Genomic DNA, 15,783 nt, shown 5'->3' on the forward strand with positions numbered 1-15,783 from the left:
TCGGTTGAAAGAAAAGTTGCACATACAACGGGTTTAGCAAAACCCACAACACGAGCTGATCACTCAAATAATTTGCTACCGACCAACATACGTATACATCATAATACAGATGTAAAGCGAGTAATTAAGATTTACTCCTTCAAAATTTTCCAACGGCATTACCAAAAAGGAGGTACTTATATATACACCTGTCGATAAATTAGTTTAATCATCCGAACATTCGGATGCAGCAAGTATCGGGGCATTCTCTTTACAACGGGAGTATATTTCTGAACTACTCATGTGGAGCCTCTATTTCTTCGGCTGCCGCCGAGGATTCTTCAAGCCTTTCGATAACAATGGCAGCGGGGACCTCCACCTTCGGGTAAAGCGGCCCTAAATCCCCATCGGCGTTAGCAATTGTCATCAAGTCTGCCGAGGGATGACGTACAAGAACAAGGGCAAATGCAGCTTTAGCTCCTGCGATAAGTTCTGCTCGAATCAAGCTCCGGATCTTCCTGGTATTACTGAATTCTGACATTAAAGTCAACAATGTGGGAGGGACCCCATTCAAAGGGAACATTGTCTTCCAGATTATTCTCAATCCTTTATAGCACTTGTCGAAGAATTGATGGACTTGTTGAACCCAATCTTGGAACTTCGCGACAGTATAAGCCTTTGATTGGTTCTTCCAGAAAACCTCATCTAAAGATGACAGTTGAGTCAACGCATTTACGCGCTCATGGATACGCTTGTTTTCCTCAGCTGGGTTCAGAGCTATGACTAGAAGGAGAAACAAAGGAAGATGAGAAGATACCTTTTATAAAAAAATAAGGAGCAAGGAGGTAAGGACGCTTACAGTTCAAACTTTCTGTGGCTCTATGCAATTCAGCAAGAGCATAGCGTTCTGCGTTAGCCGCATGTTCGTTCTTCTTCCTGATAATAGCAGCCAAAGCATAAGTACTGCGCATATCCTTTTCCATCTGAGCAATTCGATCCTTCATGCGTTGGAGTCGATCATTCTCAGAACAAGCACCCGAAGAATCATCGGTAAATGAAGGCATAGGAAAAACCTGCAAAAAGTTATTCAAAAGCATGATGGATTATATGGGTTCAACACTGGAATTTACTCCCATCGGGAGCATGCAAATAAAAGTATTATAACAAGAGGGTACTAGCAACATTTCCAGTACGAAATTTGTTACAATCACAGAGGTCTTATGACAAGAAATTGTTTCAATCAAGCAGAATTACAAAAATGAAATCAAGGGGCCTGGGTCTGGTTCGACAAGCTTGGTCCAACAGACGATTTCTTTGCCGAGACCAACTCAAGAAGCTGGCGAGCACACTTAAGCGCTGAGGTTTTAAAGTCACCCAAGTCAACAAATCGCCCATCTTGGTCCTTCGGCAGCTCCTTGGACATTTCTTCAATATTGGCTTTGAAACCGTGACCCATCATAAGCTGAAAAGCTAGGAGGGCACCGTAGGTGCGCGAAGTACGTTTGAATACCTCGATAACCTCCTTCCTGTTGATGGCAAAGGCATCGATCAGCTGACCCAAAGACTTGTTCTGGTCAATCTTGGGAAAGATCATCGAGTGCATCCTCGCCATGGCTCCCTTACCCTTCTGGAGAAGGTCTTGAACAAGCTTGTGGGACTCGAGGGTTAGCGACAAAGCATTTTCCGGAGAATTGTTCGGGAGTTTGTCCAGAACTTCAGCAAGGATGTCGGCAGCCTCTGCAAGAAACGAAAAGGAGGAGTTCACTAACTAAAAATTGAATCAATAAAGCAAAAAATCAAAAACAAAGCCAAATGGGAATTACTGAGCAAGGCCAAAGTAGACTGGCGAATAAGATCATCCTTTTCGGTCATCCGAGCTTCGGCAGCAAGCCTGGATGTTTCTTCGTTCTTCAGCTTCCTCATCAGCCCCTCGAGTTCATCCTTTAAGGAATCAACCTCCTGGTGTGCCTTGGCAGCTATTTTTATTGCACCCTCCAACTTTGAAGAAGAAGACTCGACCTCCTTTTGCAGCCGGGCTTTGTCAATTTCAAGAGAAGTATATTGGGAGGCGAAGGCCTCCAGCGAAGAGATAACGGCCCGCAAATCCTGGGGAAATAAGAAAAGATGATTATTATTAAACGGAGAATTAACCGTCAGAAAGTTTTAAAGACCCATTCGGGAGCTACCAGAGACGTATATATTATTGAAGTAGAAAAGGCTTACAGGTTTATCAGAAGGAGAAGTCGTAGCTGCGGCAGTCGAAGGAATCTCCTTCCCTTTGGAGAGGGAAGAAGCTGTCGAAATTTGAGCCACGGGGGCTGCAGCAGGAGTTGAAGCCTGGGAGGCTGCTAGATTCGGCTTGTTGGTGCAAGTCTTAGCCTTCTTGGATGGAGGCTCGATGAAACTCTCTTCACTACAAGAGTAAGAAACTGACTAAGTCGAAATCGAATGCAGATGAGCATCATCAGAATCTAATCCTAGAGAAAGTACTTACAAATCGTAAAGATCGTCTTCGTCGGCAAAACCGCCGGATGATCTCTTTGAGGGCAGCGCGTCAGCCTTCTCCGTAGCTGCATCAACAAAGGCAGCACGATCAGTGTCGTCATCATGGTTCGACCCCGCTGTGTCATTTATATCATCGGCGAGAGGGTTGGGGATTGATGAAGGAAGCTTTAGGATTCATCGGATCATCGTGTCCATCTTTTGGGTTTGCATTTCCTTTAGTATGGGATTCCACAGGGATCGAAGAGCCCCTTTTCTCAGAAGCATCATTCGACAGGTCTTGCAAACGTTCGGGAGCTATAGGGATCTGTCGAAATAAGCAAGTAAGAATAATGACAATTGAAGAGATCGAAAGAAACAAGTCAACGAGAGCACGAAGGAAAAGATTTACCTCGCTTGGAAGGTGGTCAGCATCAAATGGTGGTTGAGGAGATATCAGTGGGATTGAGTCTTCTTGGCTAAAAAGAGTGAGGCGCCGGACTTCATCAAGCAGTTCCTTCTCAGATAACTCAACAATGTTTACTCTGGTTTCATCCTTGGGGCCAGAATACAACCACATCGGATGGACCCTGGACATAATTGGCTGAACTCGGCGCTTTAAGAACACAGCGGCTACCTCAGTACCTATCATGGTTTGGCCATCGGATTCCTTGATCCGAAGGAATCTCTCGAATAATATATCGACTATTGGTTTTTCATCGGGTGAAAGGATATTTTTCTTATGTGCAATCGCCATGATGAGTGTTAGCATGATTATCAATTGCTATGTGAACCCTAACAAAGATGATCAAACCCTAATTTGAGAGGAAATAGAGAAAATGGGAAAAACCCATATTTCACTTACATACACAATATGCCAAATTGCAACTCTTCACCCTAGGCCATAATTGCTTGCCCTCTTGCTTGTAAAATACTTAGAGATGATAAACTAACACAATTGCATCCTTGGATCAAGAATCAAACACAAGGAAATCAAGATTTCTTCATACATATGATAATGGTCATATGACCCAAAAATAATTTCTTCACTACTTTACCCCTCTGGTTTTCTCAATTCTTAAACTAAACTAGGTCAACCAAAGCCATGTCATCCAAGACCATGTCAAGGTGAGTAACTTTGATGTTGACCACCATGGCTAGAGTTGACTAGGTTGACCAGTAACAAGGTGACAAGTAGTGATGCTGAAATCAAGAGAAGATCATGTCACTTTTGCCATTTTGCAAAACAACTCCAAATTGACCAAAACCACCACCAATCCAACACATTAATTATATAAATGGGATCCATCAAAAAGAAAACAAAAATTCAAACAAAAAGTTCTTGCGGCCATTTAATCAAACACTTGGCAGGCATCATTTGCAAATTATGTCACATGCTATTATCCATCAGTTTCTTGCCTAAACCACCTCTACCTTGTGATCATCAGCCCTCTCTATGATCCCTGCCTCTAGTCCAGTACTTGCCATGGCTGGTTAAAGTGAAAAAGTGAGAGAAAACTACCATGTCAAGCACACACGGCCAACTTTGGCATCCCTCTCTCCAGCCCTCCTCTCAACTCTTCTCCTTGTCCCGAGCATCTTGGCATCACGAGGAACCCCACCGTACACGCCCCAGCCTCGCCAAGCCTTGGCATTGGCCAGAACGCCCGCGTCCAAAACCATGCCAGGACGCGCCAGCACGCGCGCTCACCGCGCACTGGCCGCGCCAGTACGTCGAGCACTTGATCGACGTCGTCCTCCTCCTGCATCCCTACCACCATGTTGAGCATCTACCCCACGCCCTCTACCACCTAGCCACACTCAAACGCCTGCGGAGGCCTCGTCACCGTCGTCCTCGCCGGCGAAGTACCGCGGGTACTGCCTCACTCATCACACGCGCCCGAGCCATCCTCTCACCCTTTCTCTGCGCCAGCTAGTCCTAGAGCATCGCTAGAACACCTCCTACAAGATGCTGTCCTCGCCTTGCCCTTTCGATCGCCGGAGAGGCCACGCCGTCGACGCGCCCTTGCAGCACCCCACGGCCACCTCTCGACCCTATAAATAGAGGCGATCGGCTCCTCCATTCCTCACACCATTCACTCCCCTCTCCTCACTGAGCCACCTCCACCCATCAATTTCACCACCCACCGCCGGAGACGCTCGAATTGCAAGCTCAAGACCGCCGGAGCTCGCGGAAGCTCTGCTTCGATTGGAGCCTCCCCGAGCGCCGCCGCTGCACCAGGCTGTTCCTCGTCGACGTCCACTTCCCCGAGCACACTGCCAGACACCTGCAACGGCCTGGTAGGCTCCCCGACCCCCTAGGCTCGCCGCCAGTGAGCTCGCCTCTCGTCGGAGACGATGACGCTCACACGCCGTCGATCTCCTTTCTAATCCTAAGGCTTAGATGCGGCGTACCGTTTCGCTGCTTAAAACGTCGCCGACAGGTGGACCCCACCTCGTCAGGGCAGCCCACTCGCACCCGTGGCTTGTTGGGCTGCACAGTGAATTTAATTCTTGTTTCGGCCCAGTAGTGTTTCCCGCCTAAGCCCACGATTCAAATTTGGATTTAATCGTAACTCAAATTGTTCAGCAGATGGTTTAGTAAAATTTGAATAGTTTGAAATCTGCCAAACCAAATTTAGCAAACTTTATACCGTTGGAAAGCCCATGAAATTTTCTAGCTCATGCCACTGGTCCCACCTCCAATTTCGAAGTAGATTTAATTAGATAAAAAAGACAAGACAGGGACTTTTGTACAATCAAACTTTATTTAAATTTTAACCAGAATAGATTTTGAATTGATTCCAATTCTAATAAATCACAAATGATGTCCTCTAATTGATTATGTAATAACATAGGCATGTTATTTGTATGATCATGGACTAGATGAAATAAAATAGCTATGTAGTCAATTCTAGGGCAATTAAACTTGAATTCAAATTCAATAAATAGTATGAGAGCTACTCTCTCATTTAAATCTTGATCCTAAGTAATACAACCAGAGGGAATGACTTAGGCTAATGAACCTCTGATAATTATTACTTAGAGATTTTAATTCATTTAAATGTTAAGTATTAAAACTATGTGAAGCTTAGCACTTCAATTAATTTATACTCACATATAATAGATATGAAATGTTGACTTTGGGTCAACCTATATTTCATACCTGATTATTATATGAAGAGATTAAATCTTAATATGAGGTAATGAGAAGAAATTAATTTCTCTAAGGAGCTACATACCAAAATTAAGAAATAGTAATAATAAGAGGAAATTATTTTTCCCTTAAACAAGAACTCATCCAACAATCCACCATGCCATGTTTGATTGATGATAGGATTAGTGTGTGAACCCTTTTAAGTATTTCTAGTTTAGTATGTGAGCTTGGTTTGGTATTTATACCTCGTATTCGTATATAGACGCTAGTAACGAGGAATACCAAGAGGAGGAGGCCTACTCTCAGGAAGAAGAAGAGAACTTCGATAACTACTCAGCTCAAGGCAAGCTAACCCTTGCTAAACACAAGTGCTTAGCTCTACAAGAGCAAAGGCACCATCACACTTTACTTTTATGTATTACCTATCCCATGTTTTTACTTACTTTTACTTTTGCTTATTTATTTCAAAGTACTTTTTGATTTATGATTCACTTGGTCTAGAGTAGAACAATACTTGGATTTAGATTAGCACAACTCAAAGCTAGATAGCACCCCTCATATATTTGCTAGTGCTAATCAATTGAAATTGACTACTCTAGATGGGAACATGGTGAAGTGAAATGACTTTGAAAGAAAGTAAAGTGGAGGTGGATGTGAACAAGAGAAGATGGTGATTTTTGATAAAATTGATGATTGGGTCTGAATGCGATACCCTTCCAATTATACAAGTACCCCCACAATACCTGATTATGGGTAGGGCTTAACTAGAAACTTGTGTATTTTAGTATGGGTTCCCTCTAAACAAGCATCATAGGGGTTACGCCAAGGCTGCCTCCGTATATGAGAAATGATGTGAATATGAGGTGAATGTACGACCCAAGCCCTGTGCAGTTCCCGGGTTAACAGTTGGTTTTCACCGGGAGGCCAAGCTCATGGGGAGAGGTGCCTATACTAGGACATATAAGTAAAAGGTTAAGGTTGATGATCCGCGTACTGAGTTACGATGATTCGGGGTTATCCTCGACGGATGTAATCAAAAGTTGTGGCACAAGAGTACAACCTTTGCAGAGTGTTAAACCTATTCGAATAGCCGTGTCCGCGGTTATGGACGATTGGAAAGGCCATACTATTTCCGTTATCAGAATTTCGAAATGATGAATTTGAATGGTGACTTGACTTGGATCCCAAATGAATTGTGGGAATGACACTAATGTTCCCACTTGAGTTAGTCTAGCAAATGATGGGTTTTTACTAAATGTTTACCAAATTAAAACTTGGCTTTATGCAAATAAACCTAGAGCTTAGCACCCCTTACTACACTTAGTATTAGTTTTTACCTTAGTATTACAGAGAATGGCTTTGCCCTAGCTATTCAAATGCCAGACTTTGAAGAGGAGCAACAGTATCAGGATGACGGACAACAGGACGTCTACGATAACTAGGATCATCTTCTGATGTCAAGCGTTGCCTGTGGAATAGATAGTCCACTACTACTACGCTTCCGCTACTTATTTGTGATGTTGAACAATCTATTTGTGTAATATTGGATCAGGTGATCCATTGTTGTAAGACGTTATGTGTTGTAATAAATGATGACTCTGAACTACTTACTATTATGTCTCGCAAAAAAATCTTCCTTGGATTGCGATGTATGATGTAATAGGGCATCCGGACTTAAAAATTCGGGTGTTTACAAGTTGGTATCAGAGCCATTGTTTGACCTTAGGAGACCCTAGTTAGAATGGACGTTTGACAAACTTAGTTTTAATTATAATGAATTGAATAATTATGAAAAATACAATCATACCCTTACCTTTGAGATCTATTTAAACTAGCCAAATTCATGTTCTTATTTATAAGTACTTAAAATTTTGAACACTTGCACTTCTCTAACTTGCTCATCAATCCCTCTACAGATGGAGCCCATCATCCCACTGGAGCCCTTCATCCAGACTCAAGTGTACGAGCTGGCAAACGGGGGGATCTCATCTTTGAGAGGGATCTGTTCGCCCTCTCCGAGTTCCTCGGACGCTCGCCTCCCGTGTTCTACGGGGGCCAGATCGCTGATCAGACCGGAGGCCAACTTCAATGGATCATCATGGCTAACCTCCCCGGACAACCGGAGTCACCCATGTTCCGCCAGATTCAGTTCTCTCTCCGAGAGAACACTTGGGTGGATGGACTCGCCCGTGCTCTCCAGGAGGGTCTCGCTCGTCTGTGCGGGCAAAACTCGGTGGCGATTGAAGGGGAACGCTTTGCACACTTTGCAAGGCACTCCTCTCTTGGGCTGCCCATCAGCCTGCCATTCCACCCCGTGGTGAGGCACCACGTGGACCACCTCGACTTTATGCTGTTCGAGACCCGTGCGGAGCTGGACAACTCCCGCGCCTTCGCCAACAGCACCCACCTCTAGCTGGTTCAGCAGGCGGAGACCATCCAGGTCATCGCCAAGGAGCGTCGGACTCTCCGCCAGCTGGTCTCCAAGAGGGAGTACACCATCAACCGCCTCAAGGCCAAGATCGCCGTCCTGAAGGAGACCATCTCCACTCAGGCGGAGCAACTCCAAGCTCTGGAAGGAGAAGGCGAGGGAGAAGACATCCAAGGGGATGGCTACTCCTATGTCAGCAACGATAATGACTACGAGGAGGACGATGAGGGAGACCTGGACTTCCACCAGCACCTGCCTGCCGGGATGGACACCACCTTCCCGCTCCGCATCGATGGATAGTAGTTCCGTCTAAGCACTTGCGTCTCGTGATATGTATCGGTCCTTTGTACCCGCCCCATGTATCGTAGATTGTTGAAAGGGTTCTTCAAACCCTCCGGATTGTTGGCTTGTACTATTTGCTACCTTCATGACTATGTTCGTGTGTGTAATATTATTATTATTATGAATCAAGTTTAAATTGTGTGAATTTATCCCAAAATGAGCCATAGAAATTTCCCTCTCATCTCATTATCAATATCACTGTTCAGATGGCACCTCCAACTCGCAACATGACTCAAGAGGCGATGATGCAGATGTTGCAACAGATGTTGGCTGATAGAGATGTTGAGAGAGCTGAAAGGCAAGCCAACTTAGCTGTACTTCAACAGCTTGCGCAGAACAATCAGGGCCACGGAAACCATGATCACCCTGGGTCAAAGCTGAAAAACTTCCAGAACACCAATCCACCGGTGTTTAGCAAGACGGAGGAACCCCTTGATGCCGATGATTGGCTCCAGACTATGGAGAACAATCTTGAAGTGGCCGGAGTGGAGGAGAATGACAAAGTACTATTTGCCACCCACTATCTGGCAGGACCTGCTCGTGCCTGGTGGACAAGTGCCCGCGCATTGAATGCGGCGCAAATGATGACTTGGGCAGATTTCAAGCTCAAGTTTAGCAAGTATCACGTGCCACCGGGTCTCATCAAGAAGATGCGGGATGAGTGCCGCGAACTGAAGCAAGGCCGTCTAACCATGGTAGAATACCGCGACAGGTTCCTCACTCTGTCAAGGTACGCCCTGTTATCACCAGAATTTGACCAAGTCAGAGGTGGGCCGCGATCAAGATGGACGTGGAGAATATATATATATATATATATAGAAGTAATACGTGGATCGGCCTTTTATACCAAGTTGGGCTTAATTGCCCGTGTATCTGTAACATATTAGATCGTATCTTAGTTTAGAGATAGAATCTTACTCGTGCACGGTTTGGTGCACGCCCACATTAGAAAGTCCGCTGGACTATAAATATGTATCTAGGGTTTATGGAATAAACAACAACAAACGTTCAACCACAAACAAATCTCGGCGCATCGCCAACCCCTTCGTCTCGAGGGTTTCTACCGGTAAGCATCATGCTGCCTAGATCGCATCTTGCGATCTAGGCAGCACAAGCCTGCCTACGTTGTTCACGCGTTGCTCGTATCGAAGCCTTTTTGATGGCGAGCAACGTAGTTATCTTAGACATGTTAGGGTTAGCATTGTTCTTCATGCTGCATGCTTTCGTAGTGCAACCCTTGCATGTCTAGCCGCCCTTACGCCTATCTTAGGCGTAGGGGCGGCACCCCGCTTGATCGTAGTTTAGTAGATCCGATCCGTTACGATTACTCCTTGTTCTACAAGGATTAGTTTAATATCCGCAATAGTTAGGCCTTACGAAGGGGGGGAGGATCCAGCGGCACGTAGGGTGTCGTTCGTTGGCCCTAAGCAGGATGTTCCGAGGATCAACCTCGTGTTGGTTTTTAGGCCTTGCTTAGGATCGGCTTACGATCACCGTGCGTGGCCGCGAGGCCCAACTCTGGAGTAGGATGATCCGATTATGCGGTGAAAACCCCACATCGTCGTAGATCTCATTAGCTTTTCCATGATCAAGCAGGACCACCATATATTCGGACACCTCGTCCGAATCATGGGTGGATCGGCTCTTTGAGCCGATTCACGGGATAACCCGAGAGCCGATCGAGGCTCGTATTTAACGTGTACGTGTGTGCCCCGCAGGAAACTAAGCGAGGCATCATCCACACCTTCCCGACTGTGTATAGGTCAGGTGGCACGCCCTTGTGATAAACATCGGTGCGTGCGACCGGGAGGCTTTGCGGGCCGTCGCTCGAGAGGACTAGGGCCAGCCGCAGCCCTAGTTGTTCCCGGCTCTACGGTGTTGCCCGTCTCTACCCGCCGGTGGGTTTCTGACGTCAACACATTCTGGCACGCCCGGTGGGACGACCTTCGACATCGACAACATCGCCATCTACATCCGAGATGGCGGAAAGCACTCCGGTCAAGTACGAGGACCTGCCTGATGACCTCAAGAAGAAGCATGATGAAATCAAGGCGGTCCTCAAAGCCGAACTCATCGGCTCCTTCCACCGAACCCGCTCCCATGGCGTCAGGTGGAAGGGTTTCATACCTGAAGGCGCACTCGATGGAGTGGACCTGTCCACCCCGTCAGAAAAACGCACCAAGTCGCTGAAGTACGAGGATCTGCCCGAGGAGCTCAAGAAGAAACATGACGAGATCAAGGCAACCCTCGAAGCCGAACTCATCGGCTCCTCTGAGAAGACCCGGCCGCACGATATCAAGCTCGATAGAGACTCAAGTCCGTCGCCCGGCGTCAACATGGTGGATCTCAGCCACTCCATAGGCCAGCCAAAGTCCTCCTTTGGTGTCAACATGGCAGGGCTTGCAAGCCGCCACGGCAAAGACGAAGCAGAAAGCAGCCACTCCCGTGGCAACGATGAAGAGGAGGCCGATCCACGCGACCGGCCCCAAGACGATGACAGGCGGTACCTGACAGGGGAGGGAATAAGACGCGTGCGGTATCAGCGTCCACTCTCCGAGCACCTCCTCCACAAGTATGAGCAGCAGCACGACCGACGTCGGCACTACGACGTAGATGATAAAAGGAATTGTCGGTCCGATGCAGAAGGCAGGAGGTACCGTCAGCAGGATAGAAGCGACGACGGGTACAATCGTCGCGCTGAAAGAAGGTCAAGGGGGCAGGATAACATGGATAGGCACTGGAGCTGTCCGTTCTTCAAACATTGCTGGGACTCAGGAATGAGCCGATTGCCAACGATCGAGAACTGCCCAGAGTGCAAACAAAGGAAGAAGGATGCTACCATCGTGTCCGTATTCGAGCGTCTAGGGCCTCTCCCACCTCGGATCAAGTATGCTGAGCCTGCTCGGGTAGAAGATCTCGAGGAACCGGAGGACGATGATGAAGAAGATAAGTATCATCGGCCCAGGTGGTGCCCTGATGGGCTCAGCCGTTCCCAAAAGCGAAGGGTTCAGCGTCTGCGTGGGTTAGAAGAAGCTGAAAGATTGTACCTGCGCACGCTAAGGAAGGCACGGCCCGACCTGGCCGCCAAAATCCGGCGAACCTCGGACGAAGAAGGACGACCACAAAGAAAAGAATGGCGCCCCAGCTAGAAGAAAGCCGATGATGATACATCGGCCGGCACAAACATGGTCTTCATCCTTCCATCGGAGTTTAGCGCTCCAAGGTTATATGAAGCACCCGTGGCACAGCTAGATCGCGGCCCACGGCCGGTCATCTTTGAGAAGCCAAAGGAAAGGAGTTACAGTGCATCTCGAAGGCCCCGTACGTGCGAGGTTACATCAATGGGCAGCCTCGTCAACAAGATGTTGGTGGACACCGGAGCGGCAAGTCAACATTATGCCATACTCCATGCTACGTCGGTTGGGACGCTCTAGCTCGGATCTGATCAAGACCAACGTAACATTGAGCGATTTCAACGGCCAAGCATCCGACGCGCAAGGTGTTCTCGAATGTGGATCCGACCGTAGGAAGAAAAACTGTCCCTACGACGTTCTTTATCGTCGACAACAAGAGTACCTACGCCGTCCTACTAGGGAGGGATTGGATCCACGCCAACTGTTGCATTCCATCCACAATGCACCAATGCCTGATACAGTGGGATGGAGATGAAGTGGAAGTCGTCCGTGCGGATGATTCGGCCGAGGTTTCAACGACTGGCATGGACATCTGGGAGACATCAGGCCAAGAGCCGCTCTCAGGTATCAATTTGGACGACTGTGAGCGCATCGACGTGACAAAGAACGGGGTTAGGCTGGTTTTATCCACCGGCCTGACCGTGTAACAAGAGCACATCAATGAGCAAACGTGGCGAGGCTGATCCTTGTGATCGGCCCCAAAAGTTTATGAAGGGAACTTACAAAACCTTCACCGAGCAAGCAACGTGGAGGCCGATTCCAGCAATCGGCCAAAATTATCCTCAACATCCAGTCTGCCCGGGTTCAACACATGATCCAACGGAGCCGATACCCTCAATTCTCTTGACAGAATCGGCTCGGGGGGCACATAGAAAGATAAAACACGAGGAAAAGCAGTCTCATCCTTTGATGATGGATATTGGAGTATGGGGGGGCCGATACACAAGTCGGCCGAAAAAATTCGAAAAATTTCGAGCATAGCCGATGCGCAGACATCGACTTAAGAATCAATGGAGCAGGGGGTGGATCGCTCCTTCAAAGACCCCTAGTTCCCATTCGCAAGTCTCCAAGATCGGCGGCGTAAGAACCGCCGATGACTGCGCCATCGGCCGCCACGTTCTGACTCAGTAATGGTCACTTCCGAGAGATGTTGCGCCTAGAGTCTGGAGGGCGTCAGAAGTGCGAAGACGTTCTCACCAGAAGTTGCTGCAGCCTGCCAAAGATGATGAGCTGATCTGATCAGCAAGGCGCAAGGATTGGACTGAAGAAGCTCGGGGGAGGGCGGCTCGCCCTGAAATTTCCTCACTCTAAAGAACCGATTTTGTTGAATCGGCTGATACTGCGTTACGAGTTGGAAACCGAGGATGATCGACGTGATCAGCTCGCTGCTATTCTCGCCCGACTAAGGCCCGGGGGGCAGCTCACCTTGAAGGTCTTCTGCTCCGGGGAGCCGATTTCGTTGGAATCGGCTAAACTCTACACCACAAGTTACCTGAAGAATGGTGCTGATATTGCAAAATTATCATAGCCTGCTGGATCGGCTGTATAGACTCTCGGCGGAAGGAAGGTGATCGGCTGGTGGCCCTGCAGGATAGCTCTCTTGGACAAGGTTGAGCCCGCCCCGAAATATCAATGGCCTGGGGACCGATTTGTTGGAATCGGTAGATACGGCGCCACAGCTGGAAGTTGGTGATGGTCCATTCTTTATCCTCGCCTTGGCTGAGGCTCGGGGGGCAGCTCGCCCTCGAGGTTTAACCAATTCTGTCGAAGTTGGCCCACTCTTCGTGACAGCTCGTTCGAAAGACAATGGTTATTGCAGAAGGAAGCTGCCGGAGCTGAGCGAGCAGAATTCGGAGATGATAATGCGGCGGAAGAATGTCTGAAATTTAAAGTTAATAAGGAGACCTGACATTATTTCAGGAGTTTTGCCGCAAAGTTTAACATGCCATCTTGAGAGATCTGCATTTGCAACTCCTAGGATTTGCGCGATCATGGCTTGGCCTTGTTTGACAAGGAGTTTGGGTCCGGGTGGATCTATCTCGAAATCTATCGTGAGAGACCGATGCGATGCCATCGGCTTGTTGAGCATTGTCCAGATTGGCAGTCGGCAGAATCAGAACGAAGGACAATCGGCTAAATTATCATAAAGGGAATCGGCAAAATCGAGTTGGGGAATTTCTTCATTAATAAGCCGGATTTCTTACATAGAAGAGCCGATTGTTCTCAAAAGGAAATACTAGGGGGATACATTGCCCCGTCTGCTACTGCTGGCCCTATGCTAAGACCCTATCTAGGGGCCACTGCTGCCCTCGTCGTCGACGTCGCCGTCATCGCCACTGCCGGCGCTGCTCCCTACCGGCTCGTCATCGCTGCTCCAGCGGCCGCCGGCGGGACCCTCGTCGTCTTCATCCTCTTCGTCAGCATCGTCGTCACTGTCGACGTCGCTGAGGTTCCCGGGCCAGAGGTGGCGGCGTTTGGCCGGCGGCTCGTCGGAGGAGCTGTCTTCGTTCTCCTCCTCCTCTTCCTCCTCCTTCACCTCCTCGGAAGTGGTGAAGTCCGCCCGAGAGATGCGATCGTCATCGCTCTCCTCCTCCGGTTCCCCGACGGCAAGGAAACGGAGGTCGCTCTCCCCGTCGGTCAGGGATTTGTCATCCTCGGACCTGACGGAGGAGTCGTGGTCCTCTTTGTCCCACTTCGTGGGGGCGAGGATGTCGTACGCCGCTTGCGTGCCCCACGAAGGCGTCGACTCTCGGATGGGAGAGGACACGTGGGAAAGATCTGATGAGGAAGAGGAGGAAGAGGAAGAAGACCTGGTTGCAGGGGAGGGTTTTTTTTTGGAGTGCTAATGCGGAAGGGGTGAAGGGGAGAACTGTTCGATGCGGTTAAATAAAAGGAGTTGGGGGTTTTAATTTTCGAACAGTTCTTAAGGACATGGTGCCAAAACTGTCAAATCATGCAGAGAAGTTGGGAAGGCAAGTCGTCATGATGAAGCATGCTGCGACAGTTCTGCCCTGCCATGACATGACCCCTCGGAGGAAAAAAACAGAGTGGTTTTGAAATTATCATTACCAAAACCAGGGGGGCATGTGTTATCACCAGAATTTGACCAAGTCAGAGGTGGGCCGCGATCAAGATGGACGTGGAGAATATATATATATATATAGAAGTAATACGTGGATCGGCCTTTTATACCAAGTTGGGCTTAATTGCCCGTGTATCTGTAACATATTAGATCGTATCTTAGTTTAGAGATAGAATCTTACTCGTGCACGGTTTGGTGCATGCCCACATTAGAAAGTCCGCTGGACTATAAATATGTATCTAGGGTTTATGGAATAAACAACAACAAACGTTCAACCACAAACAAATCTCGGCGCATCGCCAACCCCTTCGTCTCGAGGGTTTCTACCGTAAGCATCATGCTGCCTAGATCGCATCTTGCGATCTAGGCAGACAAGCTCTGCCTACGTTGTTCACGCGTTGCTCGTCACCGAAGCCTTTTTGATGGCGAGCAACGTAGTTATCTTAGACATGTTAGGGTTAGCATTGTTCTTCATGCTCGCATGCTTTCGTAGTGCAACCCTTGCATGTCTAGCCGCCCTTACGCCTATCTTAGGCGTAGGGGCGGCACCCCGCTTGATCGTAGTTTAGTAGATCTGATCCGTTACGATTACTCCTTGTTCTACAAGGATTAGTTTAATATCTCGCAATAGTTAGGCCTTACGAAGGGGAGGATCCAGCCGGCACGTAGGGTGTCGTTCGTTGGCCCTAAGCAGGATGTTCCGAGGATCAACCTCGTGTTGGTTTTTAGGCCTTGCTTAGGATCGGGCTTACGATCACCGTGCGTGGCCGCGAGGCCCAACCTGGAGTAGGATGATCCGATTATGCGGTGAAAACCCCACATCGTCGTAGATCTCATTAGCTTTTCCATGATCAAGCAGGACCACCATATATTCGGACACCTCGTCTGAATCATGGGTGGATCGAGGCTCGTATTTAACGTGTACGTGTGTGCCCTGCAGGAAACTAAGCGAGGCATCATCCACACCTTCCTGACCAGGTATAGGTCAGGTGGCACGCCCTTGTGATAAACATCGGTGCGTGCGACCAGGGAGGCTTTGCGGGCCGTCGCTCGGAGGGACTAGGGCCAGCCGCAGCCCTAGTTGTTCCCGGCTCTACGGTGTTGCCCGTCTCTACCGCCG

This window comes from Lolium rigidum, chromosome 5 (assembly GCF_022539505.1).
Source record: "Lolium rigidum isolate FL_2022 chromosome 5, APGP_CSIRO_Lrig_0.1, whole genome shotgun sequence".
Lineage (NCBI taxonomy): Eukaryota > Viridiplantae > Streptophyta > Magnoliopsida > Poales > Poaceae > Lolium > Lolium rigidum.